The 22,658-nt window shown below is 45.0% G+C and overlaps 1 protein-coding gene and 1 long non-coding RNA gene across 4 annotated transcripts in view; one reads left to right on the top strand and one right to left on the bottom strand.

Annotated features, from left to right (window-relative positions):
* Nucleotides 1-2,143, bottom strand: part of PIK3C2A (phosphatidylinositol-4-phosphate 3-kinase catalytic subunit type 2 alpha) — a 123,906-nt gene extending 121,763 nt beyond the window's left edge. Inside the window, exon 1 of one of the 3 annotated variants that reach the window (XM_089328080.1) lies at nt 1,777-2,143. The gene's annotated coding sequence lies outside the window, so the exon portion shown is untranslated. The remainder of the gene's footprint in view (nt 1-1,776) is intronic. The other 2 variants (XM_089328090.1, XM_089328086.1) reach the window with 2 other exon arrangements.
* LOC149128386 (uncharacterized) lies at nt 2,123-6,705 on the top strand. Its single transcript, XR_016230761.1, has 2 exons — nt 2,123-2,412; nt 5,793-6,705. It is a non-coding gene; the product is annotated as an uncharacterized LOC149128386 (long non-coding RNA).
* Nucleotides 6,706-22,658: the final 15,953 nt, after the last annotated feature.

The following is a 22,658-nucleotide window of genomic DNA, read 5'->3' as shown; positions in this document are numbered from 1 at the left end:
TTCTGATAAGGATTTGAGCTCTTGGGAAATTCAACACTCTCTGTAGGTGTAAGTTCACTTATCCAATGTGTTTATTTACAAAGTATACAACATTGTGCTAGATTAAAGAAAACTTCCTGAACATGAGAACTGATGCAGCAATCTTCAATTAGTCAAAAATTTTAGAGCTGTGACTAGGAGAGGGAAGGAACAAAGAATCATACACTTAACACGGTTAACCACAGAAAGTTATAGTTCCTACAAATCCTAAATGCATGAAATACAAAAAAGTGAAACCTGTGAATAAATATATGCAAAGAAAACTTCAAGCAGCACACATACAAAACACAAATAGCACATAAAAACCATGTAAGAAAATCTGTTAATTTAGTCAACAGTTATGGAATTTGTGGAAGAAGCTCCATATGCCCCCTGTACCAACACAAAATCACTTTGGAACTAAATTTGAGTTAACAAATACTAAGATCTCTACTCTTATTATGTTTTTCAGTACTCAAACACTGTCTTAATATTCAACAAGTCGATTATCTCCAAAAATCTGTTTACCACAACTAAGTCATTTCCATCTAATTTGCTACCATAAATAAGAGCCAACCATGCAGAGCCATGAAAGCAGCCTCTTGTAGACACTGAACCATAAGCCAAGGAGGCAAAGGTACAAAGTCTCTCCTGGACTCCGTGTTTCCGGCTGTCTGTGCAGCTTCCCCCTTTATGTCTTCACTACTAGCTTTCTTTTGCATCTTTTCTACTCCGTGGCTTTGATGCTCCAACAAATTAAACAATTTTCCCAACAGAGCTTTTCTGCCTGACACCCACTCACCTGGAAAGATATTAGGATCTCTCTTTAATCTTGTAATCGCGTTCAATGAGAAAGGCCTCGCTTCAAACATCTACCGTTCAAAGGAAAACTTTAATTTCAACTTCTACCAGGCCAACATAGGAAAACAACCATCCCTGCTCTCTTCCACCTTCTTTATCTCCATCTTTCCTCCTCACTTAGTTTTCTCCTTCTTCATTTCCCTCTTGAATCCCTGCTCCCCCCGGAAAAAATTCCACAGCTGGAGAATCTAGTTTCTAAAGCCAAACAATTTAGCGAAGATAATAAGTATGTGGTTTTTCTTCCTTCAATTATTTACTGTTCCTCCATCACTCAGAAGAGTTAAGCAAATATTTTTAATCTGACTGCCCACCCAGAAAGATGATGAGCTAAATTCACACTGAAATAATACTATTTTCCCAAGGCAAGTGGATTCGCGGCAAAGAAGAAAAAAAAAAAAAAAGGAAAGCAACAGGGAGGAGAGTAGGAAGTCCAGGGAGAAGAAAGAGGATCTTCAGTCCCCAAAGCCGGAGACCGGACAGGAGGTGAGAGAAGGGCCATCACTGAGAAGTGCAGCTACACACTGGCCGGCACTAACAACCTGACCAGAGAATGCGACGGGTCCCGAAGGGACCGGGGCGGGGTGGGGGGTGGCTTCCCCTCCCCCTTTGGGACATAACCAACCTCAGGCGCACTCCCGCCACCTACAAGAGGGGCCTTGTGGGGGCGCGGGCCCCTCGCACCTCCCGTGGGGCAGTTGCCAATAGCCCGGGTGGTGGCAAGACCCGGAGGGAGGTGAGTCGGGCTGGGCAGCAACAAGACTACGGGATGGAGGGTCAGAGGCGGGCACCCAGGGGACTGGGGGCCGCGACAAGGGATCCTCCCATCCTGAGATCCCTTTACAACCTCGCAGAGCAGGACCCGGGGTACCGGCCCCAGGCGCACAGACAGCTCCTCACCTCACGCCGCCTGAGCCTCCACCTCCACCACAACCGGAGCCGCTGCAGCCGCCGCCACGGTCTGAGCCATTTCCCTCTCAGCTGGCTCAGCCGCTGCCGAGAGCTTCGGCCGACTCCGCGGCCAGCCAAGCACCGCACGTCACTTCCGGGAGCAAGCACCGCCTTCCGCGCCAAGCTTCTAGAGGATTGGCTGGAGAGGACGGCCTACCTGCGGTGGTGGGCGGGGCTAGAGCGCGCCCCCAGAGGCTTGAGCAGAACTCTGGCTCCGCCTGGGGATCGCCGGGCGTACCGTGGCCGTCCTCCTGTGCAGCCCCATCCTGGGCGAGGTGGCTCTGTGCACACCCCTAAGCGGCAACCTCTCCAGTCCGGCGTCTGAAGCCTCGCCAGCCGGCATACCCTATTGTTCCCGTACCCTCTGCTGGCGCCCCGCACCCGCCTCCATCCGGGCTGCGGCTCCCAGATTTGTGGTCTTGGCCCCAGGCCGCTCGGAGACAGTCAGTGATTGGAAGACTGAAAGGAACAGGCAAGACTTAAAATCGTTCGCTCCAACCTGCATTTACAGATTCCTTATGGTGGCTCTCGTGCCGTAGGGTGTGTAATTTAGCCCATCACGTGGGCCGTGCAAAGTGCTTGATAGTAAGTAAGGCGCTCTGTCGTCTGTCGGGTTTAATCCTCAAAACAGCCAGGTAGGGAAGGTAGCCGGACCGCGGTAACTCACTGCCAGACGGCTCATTTTCCATTACAAAACGTTTTCACATACAATCTCCATTATAATGATACCTTCCTCAAGCGAACTGAATGGGATTATGCTTGTAAAGCATTTAGCCCTCAAATGTTAGATTTAAAGATTGTATAACCGTGTGGGGCAGATAGGAAAATTACCCCCATTTTCAGATGGATAGGTTGAGGCACAATCAACGTTATGGACAGAAGTACGATTCAAATTCGATTCCCTTAGATAGTAAGAGGGGCTGTACCTCTCAGAATTTCAGTCTACCATGGTGGTCGCCCTTTCTCCCACTTTAGAGGTCTGTGTGTAACTAGTTTGTGTAGTGAGAAAACTCTTGGAGAAGTAAAAATTTACCTCCAGTAAATAACAGCGGGAAAAATCTGTTTTTTTCTTTTTGGGGTTGGGGTGGGGGTGGCAGTGTGGGGAGGCCCAGGAATGTGGAGTTGAGGGGCCCCTCTGGTCTCTCTCCCTGGAAATGGGGAGATTGCATGGAGTTTCTGTTACATGGGAGGGAAACCTAGAAGCAACAGTGTGGTTATTCCCTCTGGCTGTGACTAGCAGCTCCTGTCCACCACCCTTCCTACTCCTAGCTTTCCCCACCCCCACCCCACCTCCTGTACACACACACTTCCAAGCAAGCCTTACACACCCTAGAAGAATGTCCCTTAGGAATCCACTTAGTTCCACCGCATTGTTCTGCTTTATCTTCTGATCAAAGGAGGAATTTCTAGAATTGGCAGGCAGCTCTTTTACAAGATTAAAAGGGTGGTGGGAGGGGGCAGTTTATCTGCTCGCTAGTTCCTTAGCTTCTGCTCCAGAACTGAATGTGACTTCACCGAAGGAAGAGGCCTGAGAGAACACTGAGTCTTCAGGGTAGATTGACTGTGTTTTTGTATCTTTCCTATACTTATCAATGAGAAATATTTTCCCAAGGCCCCAGGAGCAGATGGCCCTAGTCCTTGAGTTAGTCCCTTGTTGCAGTTCTGCCTTCATTATTTTATTACAGCTTTTGAGTGGCCAGTGCTTAACAGGCTCTCATCGAGTAGAAGGGATCCAACTGGGGAAACAGGAAAAAAAGGAGTCTGGTGGTTTTCCAGGTTCGAAAAAAGCAGCATTCACAAATTGCTGGGTGTCAAGAATCTGAACAGGTGCCTGGCAATGGTTTATGAAGATGTATGTGTACTCTGAGACAAAGTACAACTGGAGCCAACTAGAACATAGCTGGCAACTGCTTCCCCTCTCTCTTTTCTCCTACTGGCTTCAATTTAACACTTAAAGATAGAGAAAGGGATTGAGAAGGAGGCATTACGTTTTAAATGTTTCAATCCTAAATTCCTCACAGAGAACTTTGCCATAAATATTCCCAAACTTCTGCAAGTAGCAAATGAGAAATGGCCAATCTTCCTTTTTTTTTTTTTTTGTTAATTATTTTTAACCACAGGTAAAAATGGTGACTGACATTTATTGACATTTATTATTTATTACTGACATTTGTTGAACAATTGCTAATGAAGTAGGCAGGCATACAGGTTAAAATTGGTCAGATTTGTGAACTGGAAGACCACGCCCCTGTGTGGCCTCACTCCCCTACCTGGCCACACCGGGGTGCCCACCAGCCAATCAGGTTAATTAACCACTCCCCTTTGGAGTGGGTTAAAAGCCTGGGGCAGAGTGTGCTCGAGGCTTTTGCCCTGCTCTTCTTCCCTGGCCTCTTGCCGGGACAGGGCTTGCTGTAGCCCTGTGCCTCCAGGGCGCATGGCCTTCGGGCCATGTGTTCTAGGCTTTTCCTGGCCTAGATGCTCATCCACGTGGCTGGTTCCTGGTGCTCGGTATGAACCCCTATTCACCTCTCTCCCCTAAATAAAGCTCTCACTCTCTGATGCACCTTTCTTACTAAATAAAAGCTTAAAACGTACCATGCTGCCGGTATTTAGAATTCTTCTCTAAATATTAGGCAAGAACCCTCTCGGGCTTACTAATATCGGGGATTTAGTAATAAGTCCGTGGTGAAATCGTAAGGCACCCCAAATTCCGGTAGCGCATGTGACACCCCGGATAACATTTCTATGGAACTTTAAAGGACCACATTTCAGGGTAAATTTTAGGGGGTCTTTTCCGATTTCACTAAGGCCAGGCTCTCTTCTTAGTGTTTATGAGTATTATCTGACTGAATTCCTCCAATAACCATATAAATAGTATCTTTTTTCAATATTTATTTATTTAAAAGCAGAATTAAAGAAAAAAGGAAAGACAGAGCTTCCTTCCAGCGGTTCACTCCCCAAGTGGCTACACCAGCTGGGACTGGGCCAAGCCAAGGCCAGGACCTTCATCAGGATCTTCCCATGGCAGGGGCCCAAACTCTTGGGCCATCTTCTGCTGCTTTCCCAGGTGCATTAGCAGGAAGCTGGATTGGAAGTAGAGCAGCCAGAACTCCAACTGGTGTCCATGTGGGGTGCCTGTGTTGCAGGCTGTGGCCTAACTCTCTATGCCACAAAAATTACCTTTCTTATATCCTCATTGTAGAGCTGAGGAACTTGAGGAACAGAGAGGAAAGTAACTTGCCCAAAGCCACAGAACTAGGAAACAACAGAGCAGGGATCCGAACCTGGGCCTGATTGCACAGCCCATGCAGTTTTAACCTTACTCTGCCCCCCACAGGCTAAGGATATCTTAAGCCCATTAATAAGTAGTTCTGTTCCTCTTTCCTTCCCCAATGCAGTGTCCCTACCCCAGTAGGAGGACTCTGCTGAGTATGATATTACACAATTTAAAACTTGTGGTCTTGGGGCCAGCTCTGTGGCACAGTAGGTTAATCCTCCACCTGCGGCGCCAGCATCCCATGTGGGCACCCCTCTTCCAATCCAGCTCTCTGCTATGGCCTGGGAAAGCAATAGAAGATGGCCCAAGTGCTTGGGCCCCTGCAGCTGCATGGGAGACTGGGAGGAAGCACCTGGCTCCTGGCTTCGGAGGCACATCTCCGGCCGTTGCAGCCATCTGAGGAGTGAAGCAACGGAAGGAAGTCCTTTCGCTCTGCCTCTCCCTCTCACTGTCTGTAACTCTACCTCTCAAATAAATAAATAAAATCTTAAAAAAAAACTTGTGATCTTTACCCCTCAGAGTTTATCACCTAAAACAGTGTCATAGAGGATGACACTCAGAAAATTGATGAGAGGATGTGAAGTTTGTAGAAGGAATAAGAAATGTTTGTCTTACAATTGATTCAGAAAAAAGAAAATATATTGATCCTCTTTCTTCCTTTCTTTTTCTCTTTTAATTTATTTGACAGCACGGCAGAGAGAAAGAGTTCCCAACTACTGGTTCATCCCTACAACAGCTGGCACTGAGCCAGGCCAAAGCCAGGAGCCAACAACCCACTCCAGGTGGCAGGGTCCCAACCACTGAGCCATCACCTGCTGCTTCCCAGGGTGTGCATGGAAAGCAGAGGAACCAGGACTTGAACCTAGGCACTCCTACATAGGATGCTGGAATCCAAGTAGCTTAATTGCTAGGTCAAATGCCCACTGCGATACACTGCTTTCTATATGTCAGGCAATGTGTCCCGTGCTGGGAAGCAGTGGTCACCAAGACAAGGTGTCTGCTCTCTGGGAGCTTAGAGTCCCACAGGGGAGAAAAACATTTAACACCTAAATAAGCATTTAATCTCAAATGTGATAAGCAATGTGAAGGCAGGAAAGCCTTCCCAGAGGCAGTGACATTGAGCTGATACTGAAAGGATGAGTGAAGATGGGGGGAGATCACCCTAGGCCGAGGGAACAGTGTCTGCCAAGACTGGAGGGAGGAAGGCACAGGGTTCATCTGAGGAACTGAAAGGCCGCCTTGTTGTTGTGCTGGGAACGAGGGGGAAGTGCCGGTAGCTGCTGCAGTGAGGCCTGCAGCTCAGGCTGGGCCAGAGAGGCTGTGTGAAGAATTTAGGTCTTTATCCTAAAAAGAAGGAGGAGGGTTTTAAGCTCTCAAATGCTGAGAATGGCATTTTTAAAAGATTTCCTGGGGCTGGGGTGGAAATGGCTTAGAAAGGGGCTAGAGGAGGCTGTTCAGACTGGAGATTATTGCAACTCTCTAGGGAAGTGCTGGTGGCAACTGGAACTTTGTGAATAACATCGTAAATGTGAGAATACTTCAGGAAACTCTTGGCAAACTAGAATTAAAGAATAATACACATTTTCCATGAACTTTCGAAAGCACCCATCTGAAGCTGACTGAGGTACGGTTCCTTTCCTTGGAGAAAATCAATGAGGGAGAGCAGTCTAGAAACAAAGGATTGTGTGTGGTGAGCATTACTTGAAATAACGCCCAAATAACTGGAGAGGCTCCAGGGAGAGAGAGCGTGAAGATGGAAGGTACATTACTGACCTGTTGCCACATTTACTCCAGAATGGAGCAGTGTAAAGTAACATTTACTATGTCACAGTTTCCGTGGTCCCACAATGCAGGCCTGGGAGCTTCTTCCACAAAGTCTCAAGAGGTTGTAGTTAGGTTGTCAGCTGCCTGATCCAAAGGCTTGACTGGAGGGAGATCCACTTCCAAGTTCACTCATGTAAATGTTAGAGGACTTTGCTGCCTCCTTGCATGGGCCTCTCCCCTCAGCTGTCTCACCAAACAGTAGCTGGCTTCCCTCCACGTGAATAACCAAGAGAAAGAGCAAGGGAACAAGAGTGTGGCAGAGAAAACACCCTTGGACAGAAAACATAGACTTTTATAACTTAATCTCAGAAATGATATGCCATCACCTCTGCCATACTCTATTGGGAGTCAATAAACCTGGTCTGTAATCAAGGAAAGGGAATTTCCAAAGGTGTGACTACCAGGAGGTGGGAAACACTGACGTTCATCCTCGTGGCTGCCATCCATCCATAGAGAAGGCAAACCCTTGAAGTGATTGTGTTGGAGTTCCCCTGGAGCACCTCAGGAGGAAGGACATTGCAGGTAATGCCAAGGGCATGTGCAAAGATACTGAGGCATGACAGAATTCCATGTGTTCAGGGGTGTACTGTAACCAGATGAGAGGGGCCTGGGCATATCATTGATTCAAATGAGGAAAATGTCATTGGTTGAAAAGTTGAGAAATTTACTTCATTGAATTCTACCAGTATACCTGCATCTTGGTGGGAAAAATGTATATCTAAGGATATTCATTGAAGCATCATCATATTAGTTTGTTAGGACTGTCATAACAAAGTGTCACAAACTGGGTGGCCTAAACAAAAATTGTACTGTGTCACAGTTCTGGAAGATAGAAGTCTGAGAGCAAGGTGACAGCAGGGGTCCTCTAAGGTGTATAAGAGAAATATCTGTCATCGTCCCTCCCAAAGTGTCTCTATCCACCTTTCCTCTTTTCATAAAGACTCCAAGCACATTGGATCTGGGTGTACGTTAATGATTTTATTGTGATTATCTCTGTAAAGACCCTCAATAAGGCAATATTCTGAGATATTAAGGGTTAGGGCTTCAGCATAGGAACTTGGGGGCGAGTTGTACATTTCGACCCTTAAAAATCATCAGGTAGGAAAAGAGTGAAAGCAACAGGAAATAGATTAAATTGATTATAGTGTGTCATAAAATGCAATACTATGCAGCTGTTAAAAAGATGGACCCATAAGGAGAAAATTCCAATGTAGAAAAGATATATAAATATGTCTTTTAACAATTTTATATATATATTATATATGCATATATACATATACATATGTATATGTATATACATACATGTATATATATAAAAGATATATATAAAAAGATATATATACATGTCTTTTAACGATTTTGGGGCCAGTGCTGTGGCATAGCGGGTAGAGCCGCCTTCTGTAGTACCTGCATCCTGTATGGGCACTGGTTTAGGTCCTGGCTGCCCCACTTCTTTTTTTTTTTTTTTTTTATTTTTTGACAGGCAGAGTGGACAGTGACAGAGAGAGACAGAGACAGAGAGAAAGGTCTTCCTTTGCCGTTGGTTCACCCTCCAATGGCCGCCGCGGCCGCGGCCGGCGCACCGCGCTGATCCAATGGCAGGAGCCAGGAGCCAGGTGCTTTTCCTGGTCTCCCATGGGGTGCAGGGCCGGAGCACTTGGGCCATCCTCCACTGCACTCCCTGGCCACAGCAGAGAGCTGGCCTGGAAGAGGGGCAACCAGGACAGAATCCGGCGCCCCAACCGGGACTAGAACCCGGTGTGCCGGCGCCGCTAGGCGGAGGATTAGCCTAGTGAGCCGCGGCGCCGGCCCTAGGCTGGCTGCCCCACTTCTAATCCAGCTCTCTGCTATGGCCTAGGAAGGTGGTAGAGGATGGCAGCTCCAGCCATTGCGGCCAACTGGGGAGTGAACCAGAGGATAGAAGACCTCTCTCTCTCTCTCTCTCTCTCTCTCTCTCTCTCTCTCTCTCTCTCTCTTTCTATCTTCCGCTGCCTCTCTGTAGAGTTACTTTGTAACTCTACAGAGAGGCAGAGGTGTCTTCCATCCACTGATTCATTCCCTAAATGGAGCCAGGAGCCAGGAGCTTCTTCTAGGTCTCCCACGGGGATGCAAAGGCCTAAGCACTTGAGCCATCTTCCACTGCTTTCCCAGGCCATAAGCAGAGAGCTGGGTCTGAAGAGGAGCAGCTGGGACTAGAACTGGTGCCCATATGTGACATAGGTGCCACAGGCAGAGGTGTAGCCTACTGTGTCACAGTGCTAGCCCCCATTATGTTCTGTTAGAGGAAAAACCAAGTCATCAAATCCCCTGTGGCATGATAGTATCTATGTTTTTTAGAATGGAGTATGCTTCCCTCGCATAGGTTACCTCCAGAAGGATTACCACAAGACTAGTAACAGAGACTGCGTCAGTAGAGGATGTGCAAGGCTGGGATCAGCAGTAGGAGGGAGTCTGTCTTTTTAGTATACAATGCTTCCTTTAGGTTGCCTCTGCTACCATGAGCATGCATTACTTACTTTCTTTTTTTTTTTTAAGAGAGATTTATTTATTTATTTGAAAGAGTTACACAGAGAAAGGAGAGGCAGAGAGAGAGAGAGAGAAAGAGAGAGAGGTCTTCCATCCACTGGTTCACTCCTCAGTTGGCTGCAACGGTTGGAGCTGCACCAATCTGAAGCCAGGAGCCAGGAGCCAGGAGCTTCCTCTGGGTCTCCCACATGGGTGCAGAGGCCCAAGGACTTGGGCCATCTTCTACTGCTTTCCCAGGCCATAGCAGAGAACTAGATCAGAAGTGGAACAGCTGGGTCTTGAACCAGCGCCAGCACTGCAGGCAGCGGCTTTACCCACTATGCCCCAGTGCTGGCCCCACACATTACTTTCAAACTGAAAGAAGTACAAAACAATTCAGTCATTTGGACGTGAAGTATACCACACTGATGCTAGCATATTTTAATTGGAATGCTGAATGATCAAAAAAATTAAAGAAAAGAAGGAAAAGAAAAATATAGTACCAAGTAATTAGCCTAATGGTTGGCATATCTGGGTCCCAAATCAGAGTATGTAGGTTTGTTTCCTGGCCTTGGCTTCTGGCTCCAGCTTCCTGCTAATGCAAACCCTGGGAAGCAGCAGTAATGGCTCAAGTAATTGGATTCGTACTACCCACGTGGGAGAGCTGGCTCATGTTCCTGGTACTTGGCTTCAGCCTGACCCAGTGCCAGCCATTGTAGGCATCAGGGTCATGAAGCAGCAGATGGGAGTGCTCTCTAGCTCTAGCTCTATTTCCCCCTCCCTCTCTCTCTCTACCTCTAAAATGAAATGAAACATACCAGGTTTGTTTGGAAATGACATGAATCAGCTCAGGATGTACATATAGTTGTACAGACTCAGAGGGCCTGGTGAAGGATGGCACCCTGATTTGTAGCTCTCACCTTATAAACCTGTTATAAAGTTGCAGTGGGTTAAGTTATCGGTCCTTCCAGAACTTGTGTCCAGAATTGTCTAGCATAGTTCTAATACTAGATTCAGTTGAGTTCAATAAACATGAAGGTCAGCCAGCATCTGGGCTGGGTACAAGGGAAACAAGATGGATAGAATTGTGACCCTGCCCTTGAAAAGCTTTTAGGCTAGTCAGTGTGGAGACAGCATAGAAAAACACAAAAGAGAAACAGAAAATGTCAGTACGATGTTGGCTTCCCAGAGTAAGTAGCCCTGAGGAATGAATAGGAGTTAGCCAAGCAAAGGCGGAAAACCATACTTCAGGCAGAGGTTAAGAGCCCAAGCAAGGGTGCAAAGGCCTTAATGTGACTCCGGGTATTTGGGGATACGTGGAATTGAGATATTTGCAAAATGACAAGAGATTGAGTACATGACTGAAAGTCATTTAAATCTGTAGAGCTTTGCACATTCTTTCACATCAATATAGTAACACATTTGTTTTAACCCTTTGTCTTATGGTGGGTCTTGATGTTTAATGGAAAATAGTTACTATGGTTGACAATAATCTCTCCATTTTCTGAAATTGTAACATCTAATTACTAACTCAGCTTCATCCTTAATTACCTCTCTTAGAGTGTTTTCTAATCGTTTTGTAATTACAGCTTCCTTTCATCTACTGAGCTCCTCCTAAGTGTGAGGCATTGTGCTCAACATTACATGCATTATTTCATTTCATTCAAAGCCTCACTTTTTTAACCACTACTATCCTTAATTTCTCCCAGACAAGATCATTACCTCCCTGAGGGTGGAAACCAAAGCCTATACTGCATTTTCCTTTCTCACAGATTCCCTACGTAGTCTCTCCCCACTTAACTCCCCCACCCCAAGCATAACTTCCCACTCTTCCTTGGTCTTATACCCTCTTCAGCTTCTGCCCCCTTCTCTACTTTTTATTCTAACAAAACTCAAAAGAACTACCTATCTAATTGTTGACTCTTTCTCATCTCATTAGGGCTTTATCTCCTTTAAAAAACTGAAATGTCTTTGGACCGGCACTGTGGTGCAGCAGGTTAAAGCCCCTGCCTGTAGCGCTGGCATCCCATATGGGCACCAGTTCTAGTCCTGGCTGCTCCACTTCTGGTCCAGCTCTCTGTTATGGCCTGGGAAAGCAGTAGAGAATGGCCCAAGTCCTTGGGACCCTGCACCAGCATGGGAGACCTGGAGGAAGCTCCTGGCTCCTGGCTCTGGATTGGCTCAGCTCTGGCCATTGTGGCCATTTGGGGAGTAAACCAGCAGATGGAAGACCTCTCTTTCTCTGTGTCTCTATCTCTCTCTGTAACTCTTTCAAATAAATTAAAATAAATAAATAAGTAAAGATTAAAAAAAAAAAAAAAGGAAGTGTCTCTTAGCAAGTCAGTAATGACCTACAACTTGCCAGTCAGGTCCGCTCTCTATCCTTATCGTTCTGTACCATTCAGCAGGTTTTGAGTTTAGTGACCACTTCTTCCTGGTAGTGCTTAGTTCTCTAGGATTCCAGAATGCCAGGTCTCCCTAGTTTTCCTTCTGCCTCCTATCATCAGCTCCTTTCCCTGTATCAGACCTTCAGAAATAGGAGAGCTCCAAGACTTCATCTTCAACTTTTTTCCTTTGTTTATACTAACTAGATGAGCTCATCAAGTCTTACCATCTGAAGTACCATTCCTAGACCCATGATTATTAAATTTACATCTTCAGCCCCTGACTTCTTCTCTTAACTCTACACTTATGTAACTGTCTACTCAATATCTCCATTTAGATGATTGATAGACAACTCAAAATTAAGATGAGTACAATTTGAGAACTTTATCACTTTACACCTGTGCCCACTCCCCTACCCCTTCATCTCCCTAAGATTTACCCATCTTGGTGATTAGTACCATCGGTCAGCCCAGTTTCATAGCTGGATCAGGGTTCATCCACAACTCCTCTCAATCTCTCACATCCCAGTCAGAAAGTCTTACTGACTCCGTCTCCAAAATATAACATAAGGCCTAACCTGGCCATTCTTGCCATCTCACTCTTGTAACACCAGTCCAAGCCACCATCTAACTGGTCTTCCCACATTCAATTTTGCTCCCCCAAGTTTGTTTCCCATGCAATATTCGCACTGATTTTAAGTGGTAAATCAGATCATGCCACTAACTGGTTAAAATTCTCCAAGAACTTTCTGTCGATCCTAGAGTAAACCTTTCCTTTACTCACAGAGCCCAGTATAATTGATCCTATTGACTTCTATATCACTGTGGCTTTTGATCACTGTGTTTCAGACAACTGTGGCCTTCTTTCCAGTCCTGAACAGCTAAGACATGGAAGGCCAGTCCTGCTGTGATGACTTTGTATTGGCTACTGGCTGGCTCCTTTTTGTCCTTCAAATCTCTGCTTAAATATTAGTTCCTGCCAGTGCTGCGCCTCAATAGGCTAATCCTTGCCTGCAGCACCGGCACCCCAGGTTCTAGTCCCGGTCAGGGCACCGGATTCTGTCCCGGTTGCCCCTCTTGCAGGCCAGCTCTCTGCTGTGGCCAGGGAGTGCAGTGGAGGATGGCCCAAGTGCTTGGGCCCTGCACTCGCATGGGAGACCAGGAGAAGCACCTGGCTCCTGGCTTCGGATCAGCGCGGTGCACCGGCCACGGCGGCCGTTGGGGGGTGAACCAACGGAAAAGGAAGACCTTTCTCTCTGTCTTTCCCTGTCTCACTGTCTACTCTGCCTGTCAAAAAAGTAAATAAATAAATAAAAATAAAAAAAATATTAGTTCCTGAGAACTAATTCATCACCACTTGGTGCCTTTGTATTAAAGTACTTCAGAAAGTTGTGGAGAAACAGAATTAAAATATTAGTTTATTTTGTTGCCAAAAAATGGAATCTATGCATAATTTTATCACAATGTATTTCCACCAATTTTCTGAAAACCCCTCATCACTTTTTAAAAACTCTCCCTCCCTCCCTCCCTCCCTCCCTCCCTCCCTCCCTCCCTCCCTTCCTTCCTTCCTTCCTTCCTTCCTTCCTTTCTTTCTTTCTTTCTATTTGTAAAGCAGAGAGAAAGACAGATAAACAGAGATCTTCTATCCCCTGGTTCACTTTTCAAATGCTGGAAAAAGCCAGGCTGAGCCAGGCTGAAGCCAGGAGCCCAGAACTCAATCCCAGTCTCCCATGTGGGTGGCAGGGACCCAAGCACTCTAGCATCATCTGCTTCCCAGAGTGCACTTCAGTAAGAAGCCAGATGGGAAGCAGAGTAGCCCCGGACTCCAAACTGGCACTCTGATATGGATCGTGAGCATTCCAAATAGCTGCTTACCTTCTGTGCCAGATGTCTGCCCTATACACTTTATTTTAATGCTCTATGAAGCATTGCTCATTTCCTGAAACTTTTTCTTGTTTATTTTAGTTGTTTGCCTTCCCATATTAGACTGTAAGCTCAAGGACAGTAGGGACTTTGTCTGGTTCACCAACTCCTCTGCATTTAGAGCAATGGCAGGAGCAGAGCAGGAAGTTAATCATTGTTGAGTGAAATGACTTGCATTTATATTTAATACCTTCTCCTCCTGAGTTAAAATGGCACAGGCAACATTCACCTCTTAAAGGGTTTAGAAATGAGCATGAATATGAAAGACTTAAGTTATTTCAGTGGAAACCTGTTTTGTAAACCAGTGGAAAGAGCATTTGTATTGCTACTGAAGCTGTTTCTTTTTTTTTTTTTTTTAAAGATTTATGTATTTATTTGAAAAGCATAGTTACAAAGAGAGAGACAGAGAGAGGTCTTTCATCCCCTGGTTCACCCCATCAAGTGTCCACAATAGCCATGGCTGAGCCAGGCTGGCCAGGAACTTCCTCTAGGTCTCCCACATGGGTAGCAGGATCCCAAACACCTGGACCACCTTCTTTTGCTTTTCACAGGTAATGAGCGGAGAGCTGGATTAGAAGTGGAGCTGCCGGGACATGAACCGGCACCCATATGAGATGCTCGCGTGGCACCTGATAGCCTTAACTGTTACGTCACAATGCCAGCCCCTGAAGTCATTTTTAAAGTTCAGTTGAAAGTTACTATGTAAAACATAAGTTTAAACTGGAAAATTTTCAAAGAACTATCAACTATTTCTTCTATGTGCTTTTAAAAAGGATATCTATTTTGTGCATCATAAAAGTAATATGTGTAGGCTGTGACTCCCAAAAGGAATAGCTAATGTGTTCTTTTCTTTCTTCTTTCCCATCCCCAGAAATATCATAAAGAAACAGCTGTGACAGGGATTCGGAAGAGCAGATAACATTTGTTTGGTGCTTACTGCATGCTAGACACTAAGATATTTAAGAGATTAATTCATTTAATCTTCACAACAAACTTATGAGGAATAATTCTGATTCCCATTCTATAGATAGGAGGCACAGAAAGGTTGAGCAATTTGCCCAAGTCACACAGTTAATAATTGGTGGAGCAGGGCAAGCCCATTCCAGTGCCTGAGCTCTTAATCATCTTACCATGCTCTCTGAAGGAATGGCATTTCAATGAGTCCGAATGTTTGTAGCCAGTTTTCAGTCCTTGCAGGACTAAAGGATTAAAGAGGAAGGTGAATAAGCAAAAAGCAAGCAAACAAGCACCACGGCGAGTATGGAGGCAAGTGTCAAATAACCTGGTGTTTTCATTTTTTACACCGTAAGTTCTTTTGGAAGTCAGATGAAGTATACAGATTCTCCTACGCAGAGTAATCTTTTCACATGCAGAGCTAAAATACAACTGGAAAGCAGTTATACTGAGATGTAGTTCTTAAAATATTAACTCAGTATGTGGTGTGTAATATATTTCTTTTTTATTCATATGTTAAAAATAAAAATATCTGGGATGGGCATTTGGTGCAGCAGTTAAGTCATCACTTGGGATTTCTGCATCCCATTTCAGAGGTCCTAGTATGAGTTTGGGCTCTTCTGCTTATTTTTTTTTTTAATGATTTATTTGTTTATTTGAAAGTCAGAGTTACACAGAGAGAGGAGAGGCAAAGAGAGAGGTCTTCCATCTGCTGGTTCACTCCCCAGATGGCCGCAATGGCCGGAGCTGCGCTGATCTGAAGCCAGGAGCCAGGAGGTTCTTACGGGTCTCCCACATGAGTGCAGGGGCCCAAGGACTTGGGCCATCCTCCACTGCTTTCCCAGGCCACAGTAGAGAGCTGGATGGGAAGTGGAGCAGCCAGGACTCGAACCGGCGCCCACATGGGATGTCGGCACCACAGGCGGTGGCCTCACCCACCACGCCACAGCACCGGCCCCCCCTCAAGTTGTTTTTTTTTTTTTTTTTTTTTTTTTTTTTTTTTTTTTTTTTGACAGGCAGAGTGGACAGTGAGAGAGAGAGACAGAGAGAAAGGTCTTCCTTTGCCGTTGGTTCACCCTCCAATGGCTGCCGCTGCAGCCGGCGCACCGCGCTGATCCGATGGCAGGAGCCAGGAGCCAGGTGCTTTTCCTGGTCTCCCATGGGGTGCAGGGCCCAAGCACCTGGGCCATCCTCCACTGCACTCCCTGGCCACAGCAGAGAGCTGGCCTGGAAGAGGGGCAACCGGGACAGAATCCGGCGCCCCAACCGGGACTAGAACCCGGTGTGCCGGCGCCGCAAGGTGGAGGATTAGCCTATTGAGCCACGGCGCCGGCCTCAAGTTATTTTTAATTGCTTTAATTTAGCCCAGAAATATCTGAGATATCTATTGGAGACAAAATTATGGATATTGCTAATATGACTATCACTTGTTGCTGCAGTTGTAAGGGAAAGAATTGCTAAATTTTTGTTAGAGGCTAGTAAGACTAAAGATGTGATTTTTTTCTTCATCCATCCTAACCTCCTGCATTCCCTCCATGGAATTCTTCAGGGGTTTAGGGTTGGAAGGATAGCTCTGTGGAGCCCTGGCTATGGATACCTGCTTGCCCATCCTAGGAGCAGTTTCTGGATAGACTCGAAGTACAGTGATCCTGTGTGTGGACAACAAGTAAAAGAGGAAATCCAGGCAACTGATCAAGATTTCCTGTGAAGAAGGATTCAGTGGTGTGGACTGATAATCCCTTCCCATAAACCTGATAACTGATGAGGGAGAATGGAAAAATAGATGAAATAAAATTTGCTTCCTAAGAGTAACTCTTTAAATGTATTTTTAACACCTCCCCAAATGCACCTGACTATTGGACAACATTTGAAAATGAAAAGCAGATTTGGAAAGCCCAAGATACCAGTGGATAGGGTCTATCTTGAGGATGCCAAATGAGAGGCAGGACTCCTAGATAGGATTAGCAAGCCTGATTCACTCTGCCACGCCCATCCCCCACTCCCCATTAGCTTCCGTTCTACTGAGGTTGAAAAATCAGAACAATTTCAGAGCACCTGTGGGACAATGCAAGGTGCCCAGAAACATGCTGAAGCTCTACAGTGATGGGAACGTAGATCAGCGGTGCAGGTAGTAACACAAATGTGGCGTCATGTGTAACTACAGTTTGACGAGTCAGAAGAAATGGAACCTGCCTTGTGCTGCGGGGAAGGCTTGCGTTAATAATGATAGCTAACACAGATTGGTGGCTGTGTGTCAGGCACAGTTTGAAGCACTTTATGTTAATGCTTAGAGCCATCTTATAAGTAAGCACTCTTAGAAGCTTCATTTTACAGGTGAGAAAACCAAGGCACAGAGAACTAGAACTATATTCTTGACTGTGTTAGTTCAGTGCTATGGTGACTGTATACTAGCTTCTGTGACCATAAACTTGGAAATCTCAATGGCTTACTCCAACAGTTCATTTCCTTCTTATATACACTCAATAAGCGGTTGGGTGTTACAGGACTCAGACTGATGAAAAATCATCTTCAATACAGCCAAGATGACTCTGAGGTTTCTTGCACCAGGCCTAAAGGTAAAATACGTCCAGTTGCACTGCCTAGAACTCACTTTCCGTACCTAGGCCAGGAAATGTAGTTAAACTGTGGAACCACAGAGAAAGGAAACAGTTTGGTAATCAGCCAGCCGTTCATTGTCTTGCCAGCAGATCAGATAACTTTGTGATTTCAAAAAGAAAGCTTCCTCCTTTTTCAAAATGTGCTCTTTCATGAACTGGAACCACCTTTAGATGAGCTTAGTGAAAGGTCTTTTGTTAGGAAGGGAAAGGTTATTTGTCTTGATGTTGTGGATGTCGTATTATCACCACTCAGCAGGCACTGAGTTTTTCTATGTAATTATTTTCAGAAAGCATGGCTTGAGATCAACTCTTGTTACATTCCAATGTTGTGTTTGGTGACTGGCCTCCACTATTTAGTTCACTGGTTGTCAAAAAAAATTACATAGCACATATTATCTGGAAAGTAAATTTCTTTTCCTAAATGTTTATTTGAAAGGCAGAATAAAAGAGAAAGAGCACAAGTACTTCCTAAATGCCTGCAACAGCCCATGGGACCAGGTCGAAGCCAGGAGCCCAAAACTCCATCTGGATCCCCATGGGGATGGCAGAAATGGAAGTAACTGGACCATCATCTACTGTCTCCCATGATGTTCCTCAGCAGGAAGCTGGAACTAGAAGTGGAGGCGGGTCTGGATCCCCAGGCACACCTGTATGGGATGTGGACTTCCCAAGTAGCATCTTAACCTCAGCCAAAAGCCTGCCCTTAAGGTAGTCTCTTAGCTACTTGGGGCTAGAATGACCTTGATGACACTTGTAAAGAAGAACTTTGAGCCGGCGCCGTGGCTCAATAGGCTAATCCTCCACCTTGCGGCGCCGGCACACCGGGTTCTAGTCCCGGTTGGGGCGCCGGATTCTGTCCCGGTTGCCCCTCTTCCAGGCCAGCTCTCTGCTATGGCCAGGGAGTGCAGTGGAGGATGGCCCAGGTGCTTGGGCCCTGCACCCCATGGGAGACCAGGAAAAGCACCTGGCTCCTGGCTCCTGCCAGGATCAGCGCGGTGCGCCGGCTGCAGCGGCGGCCATTGGAGGGTGAACCAACGGCAAAGGAAGACCTTTCTCTCTCTGTCTCTCTCTCACTGTCCACTCTGCCTGTCAAAAAAAAAAAAAAAAAAAAGAACTTTGGGGCCTGACTCATCATCTGTCTTTGTGTTCAAATGGGTTCTGGTTTATTTTGCAAGGAAAATCTTGTGTTTGCACATATAAACTTCTTAGGCCCGTGTCCCAGTGATAATAAAATGGTTCTAGCTTTGAGCTATTGCACTATTAGATCCTCACTGCTCTGAAAAGATGGCAGTCTTACCTTTAGCTCCACTGGTTGTCAAAACAACTCTTCTATTCCATTCTAATTTCTTACCAGAGAAATATCTTTAAATTATTTACTGTACTGTATGCATCAAAAACTCAGGTAAAAGAAATAATATTCATTGAGAATTGCTTGAAGGATAATCAATCTCTTTCTCCAGATAATCTAAATATCCCTGATTTACAGCTATTATAGTAAGCTGTGTAGCTGGCTTGCCTCTAGTGCTTTATAGAATTGCTTCGGCTGAGTTGCTGTTTTGGTTTTATGCATTGAAACTAGTAATAAGAATTGGCCTAAGAATCTTCTTGTTGTATTTATTGTAGGGATAGTGTTGAGGATCTTGACCGCTATGTTATAGAGTGACTCATAATCAGAGAATATTTCTCTTGAGTCTCATTACTAGGGAGCTATATTTCTCTTAAGAATAACTTTAGGGGCCAGTACTGTGGCATAGTGGGTAAAGCTACTACCTGTGATGCTTGCACTCCATATTGGTGCCAGTTTGAGTCCTGGCTGCTCCAATTCTGATCCATCTCTCTGCTATTGTGCCTGGGAAGGCGGCAGAGAATGGCCCAAGTTGGGCTCCTGCACCCACATGGGACACCCAGAAGAAACTCCTGGTTCCTGGCTTTGGATCAGTGCAGTTCCATTTGGGGAGTGAATCAGTGGATGGAAGATCTTTCTGTCTCTTCCTTTTTCTCCCTCTCTCTCTCTCTTTGTAACTCTGCCTTTCAAATAAAAAGAAAATCTCTTTTAAAAAAGCTTCATTTTTGCCATAGAGAGACTGAATCTCAATGTTGTTCAGACTTCCTTACAGCTTTATCCCTGTAAGTTCAGAATCAAGTATACAGCTATGTATATGTTTAAGACTGTATGAGGTAACTTCAACAAGTTGATGGAAATAGACTTAAAAGATAAGCTTATTTTGGTACAAAAATATTTTAAATCCATGCATACATGGAATCTTTGGGAACTTCATGAAAAATACATATAATGAAAAAAAATGTGCATGGATTTCAAAAATATTTTGCACCAAAATAAGATCACCTTTTAATTTCATTTCCCCACCAACATTTTGAAGTACCTTGGTACCATATGCACTTTTGAATGCCATGAGAACAGCTGGCTTTAGCTTATTTTCCTTTTCTTTAGCTTATTGACTTCTCACCTCTACCCCAATTACTTAATTCATTAATTTATTTCATATTATGTTTCTATAAATGTCTTTGAATGCAGTAGATTCAATCCATATAAACAGTATGCTAGAGCATGTATTTATATGCATTTATTAATATATAAAGTGATGCTCAAGTATTTGGCATAAAAGATGAAAGATGTTGATCGAAATGTTTAAATACTGTTGTTGAACACTTTTCATATAAACAAGTTTCACATTGGAGTTTGTGTCTGTTTCTCTTATACTCAGCTGCTTCTAACATTTGTCCTCCCATCTCTGCTGCAAGCCTGCCCCACCCTTGCTCTTTCTCAAGCTGTTCTCCACTTCTTCCTGTACTTATTGCCAAGTCTTTCTCCAGGGGCTTCTGCACTTGCCTTGTTCTCTCAGCCTGGAATGTTCTTCCCTGACAGGTTCCTTCTGGATGGCTCCCCAGAGGCATCCTAACCCTAACTCCTACCCTCTCTAAGGCTGAGGCTTGTCTCCTGCCCACCGTACCTCATAATTCTCACTGCACCCTCTTTATTTTCTTCACGGACCCACATTCTGTTGTATTTTGGGCCTCCCCTAGCAGAGCATGAACTCCCTTTGGGCAAGCGCTATGTCGCTGGCTTTATCCCCCTTTCAGGATGCCTCAATGGATGGTTCTGCCCAAGAACTGCAGGAAACTCTTCTGGCTCTGCGACCCTATCGTTAATTCCCTCTTCCAAGCTGAATGTATTGTTTCTGACCAGTCTCAGCTTCCAAAAGCATTCATTCCTCTCTGTTTCATGTTTTGGGGTGGATTTCCTCAATTACATTATTAAGTTTTTAACTATTTGGCTAATGGATTAGAGGAAGACTGAAGGTAAAGGCAGTAAAATCTGGATTTCAGCAAGGATTTAAATAGTCTCTTGTGAAATTCATGAGGGTGTGATGTTCATGTGTGTCTGAAGACACTTGAGATTCAGTAAACTCAGAAAAAGGCCTTCTCAGAGCCTCCCTTATCTGACTAAAGGCAGAAACTGCTTGAAATTAGGCTACCATGAATCCTCCCTCTGGGGACAGTGTTAAGATCAGAAGAAGACAAAAAGACCACCCATACTTGTGAGCACAAATACTATCACAAACTTTCTTATCTCTTATTTGTGCTTCTGAAAACTCATTTGTCTCTAAAAAAAAAAAAAAATTAAAAAAACCACCCATTTGTCTTTCCAATGAGAGTTTCCTTCCTTCTCCCATTCCTCTACTAAATTAGGTAGGTAAACCCCACATTCCAACTACCACTTGGAGTTCCTTTGTCTTTGGGCCTTCCTGCACAGGTAGACTGTCTTACTCTTATTAATGTATCATTTCTCAGTTTAATTTGCAGACCTCCAGCACCTAACCACCAGAGGGTAGAAGAAAAGCTTTTCTCCCCTACAAGGGCAGTGGTCACAGAAAGGTAAGAAGGGGAGGTAGAAAGGGAGCCTACATTTATTGAGAACCTTTTAGGTTAAGGAAAACAAGAACCAGTGAATGTGAGCCTTGAGGAGGTATAGTTAAATTTGCTAATGACAGAGACAGCAACAGTAGAATGAGTTTCCTTGAGTGGGTTATTTACTCAACAAAATGTACTGAGCACGTTTCATGTGTCACATATAATAATCCTAAGAACTAGGGATAGGGCAGAGGTAAGATTTGGTCCTTCTTCTCATGGTGTTGACAGTCTAGTGGAGGCTGGAAAGAATCCATTGTCAAAAATATTCTTTTGGGCCTGGAATCAGAGAGTCTAGCTCTGTGCCGAAGCTGGACTTAGGGATTAGAAAACGAGTGAGCATTTGTTGAGGGCTTGCTGTATGTAAAGCACCATGCTAAGCATTGTACACAACCTCCACTTTCTCTTAAGACCCTCAGATCCTTGAAGAAAGAACACTGTGGTGCTTTTGGGTTTTCCCAGAACTCTGAAAATTGCTGTGCACATAGGAGACACAGTCAACTGCTTATTGATATAATTCAAGTGACTGAATGATAATGGGAAATTAATAACACTTTTTTTTCTTAAATATTTTATTTATTTGAGAGGTAGTTATAGACAGTGAGAGTGAGAGACAGAGAGAAAGGTCTTCCATCTGCTGGTTTACTCCCCAAATGGCTGTAATGACCCAGAGCTGAGCCCATCTGAAGCCAGGAGCCAGGACCTTCTTCTGGGTCTCCCACGTGGGTACAGGGGCCCAAGGACTTGGGCCATCTTCCACTGCTTTCCCAGGCCACAGCCGAGAACTAGATCAGAAGAGGAGCAGTGAGGACTAGAACCAGTGGCCATATGGGATGCTGGTGCCATAGACAGAGGATGAACCTACTGTGCCACAGCACTGGCCCCTAGTAACACTCTTATGCTCTTAACACAGATGGTAAAACAAACAAATGAACAAACAAAGAAAACTACTTTATTGACATATCTACATTTTACAATTATCATCAAGCTGGACTTCCATGCAGGACTTCCTGGTCTGTAGTCCTGAACTTGGATTTCAAAGTCACACCTCTTCCTCCAAATACATGAGGTAACTGTCATTGTTATGCAGCTAGTCATTATAGGAATGTTGGATTATCTTAGCCACAGCTATGCCACCTGTAATAAGAACCTTGATGAAAGCGCTACATAGTATTTTAATTGTTTTATTTATTTGAGAGGAGGTAGCAAGTGAGCTCCCATCCACCGGCTCACTCTGTCAAAGCAAAAAGATGCCCCAAGTCAGGGCTGGAAGCCAGAGCTGGGGACCCAACACAGGCCTTCCACAAAGGTGGCAGGAACCCAATCACTTGAGCCATGACCTCTGTCTCCAAGGGTCTTCATTAGTAGGAAGCTGGAGCCAGATATCAGACCTACATACTCTGATGTGGGGCACTG

This window comes from Oryctolagus cuniculus, chromosome 1, assembly GCF_051225735.1.
Source record: "Oryctolagus cuniculus isolate XC-2025 breed Fujian yellow rabbit chromosome 1, ASM5122573v1, whole genome shotgun sequence".
Classification (NCBI taxonomy): domain Eukaryota; kingdom Metazoa; phylum Chordata; class Mammalia; order Lagomorpha; family Leporidae; genus Oryctolagus; species Oryctolagus cuniculus.
The sequence above is the reverse complement of the archived record's forward strand: the minus strand, read 5'-3'. Positions and strand labels throughout refer to the sequence as shown.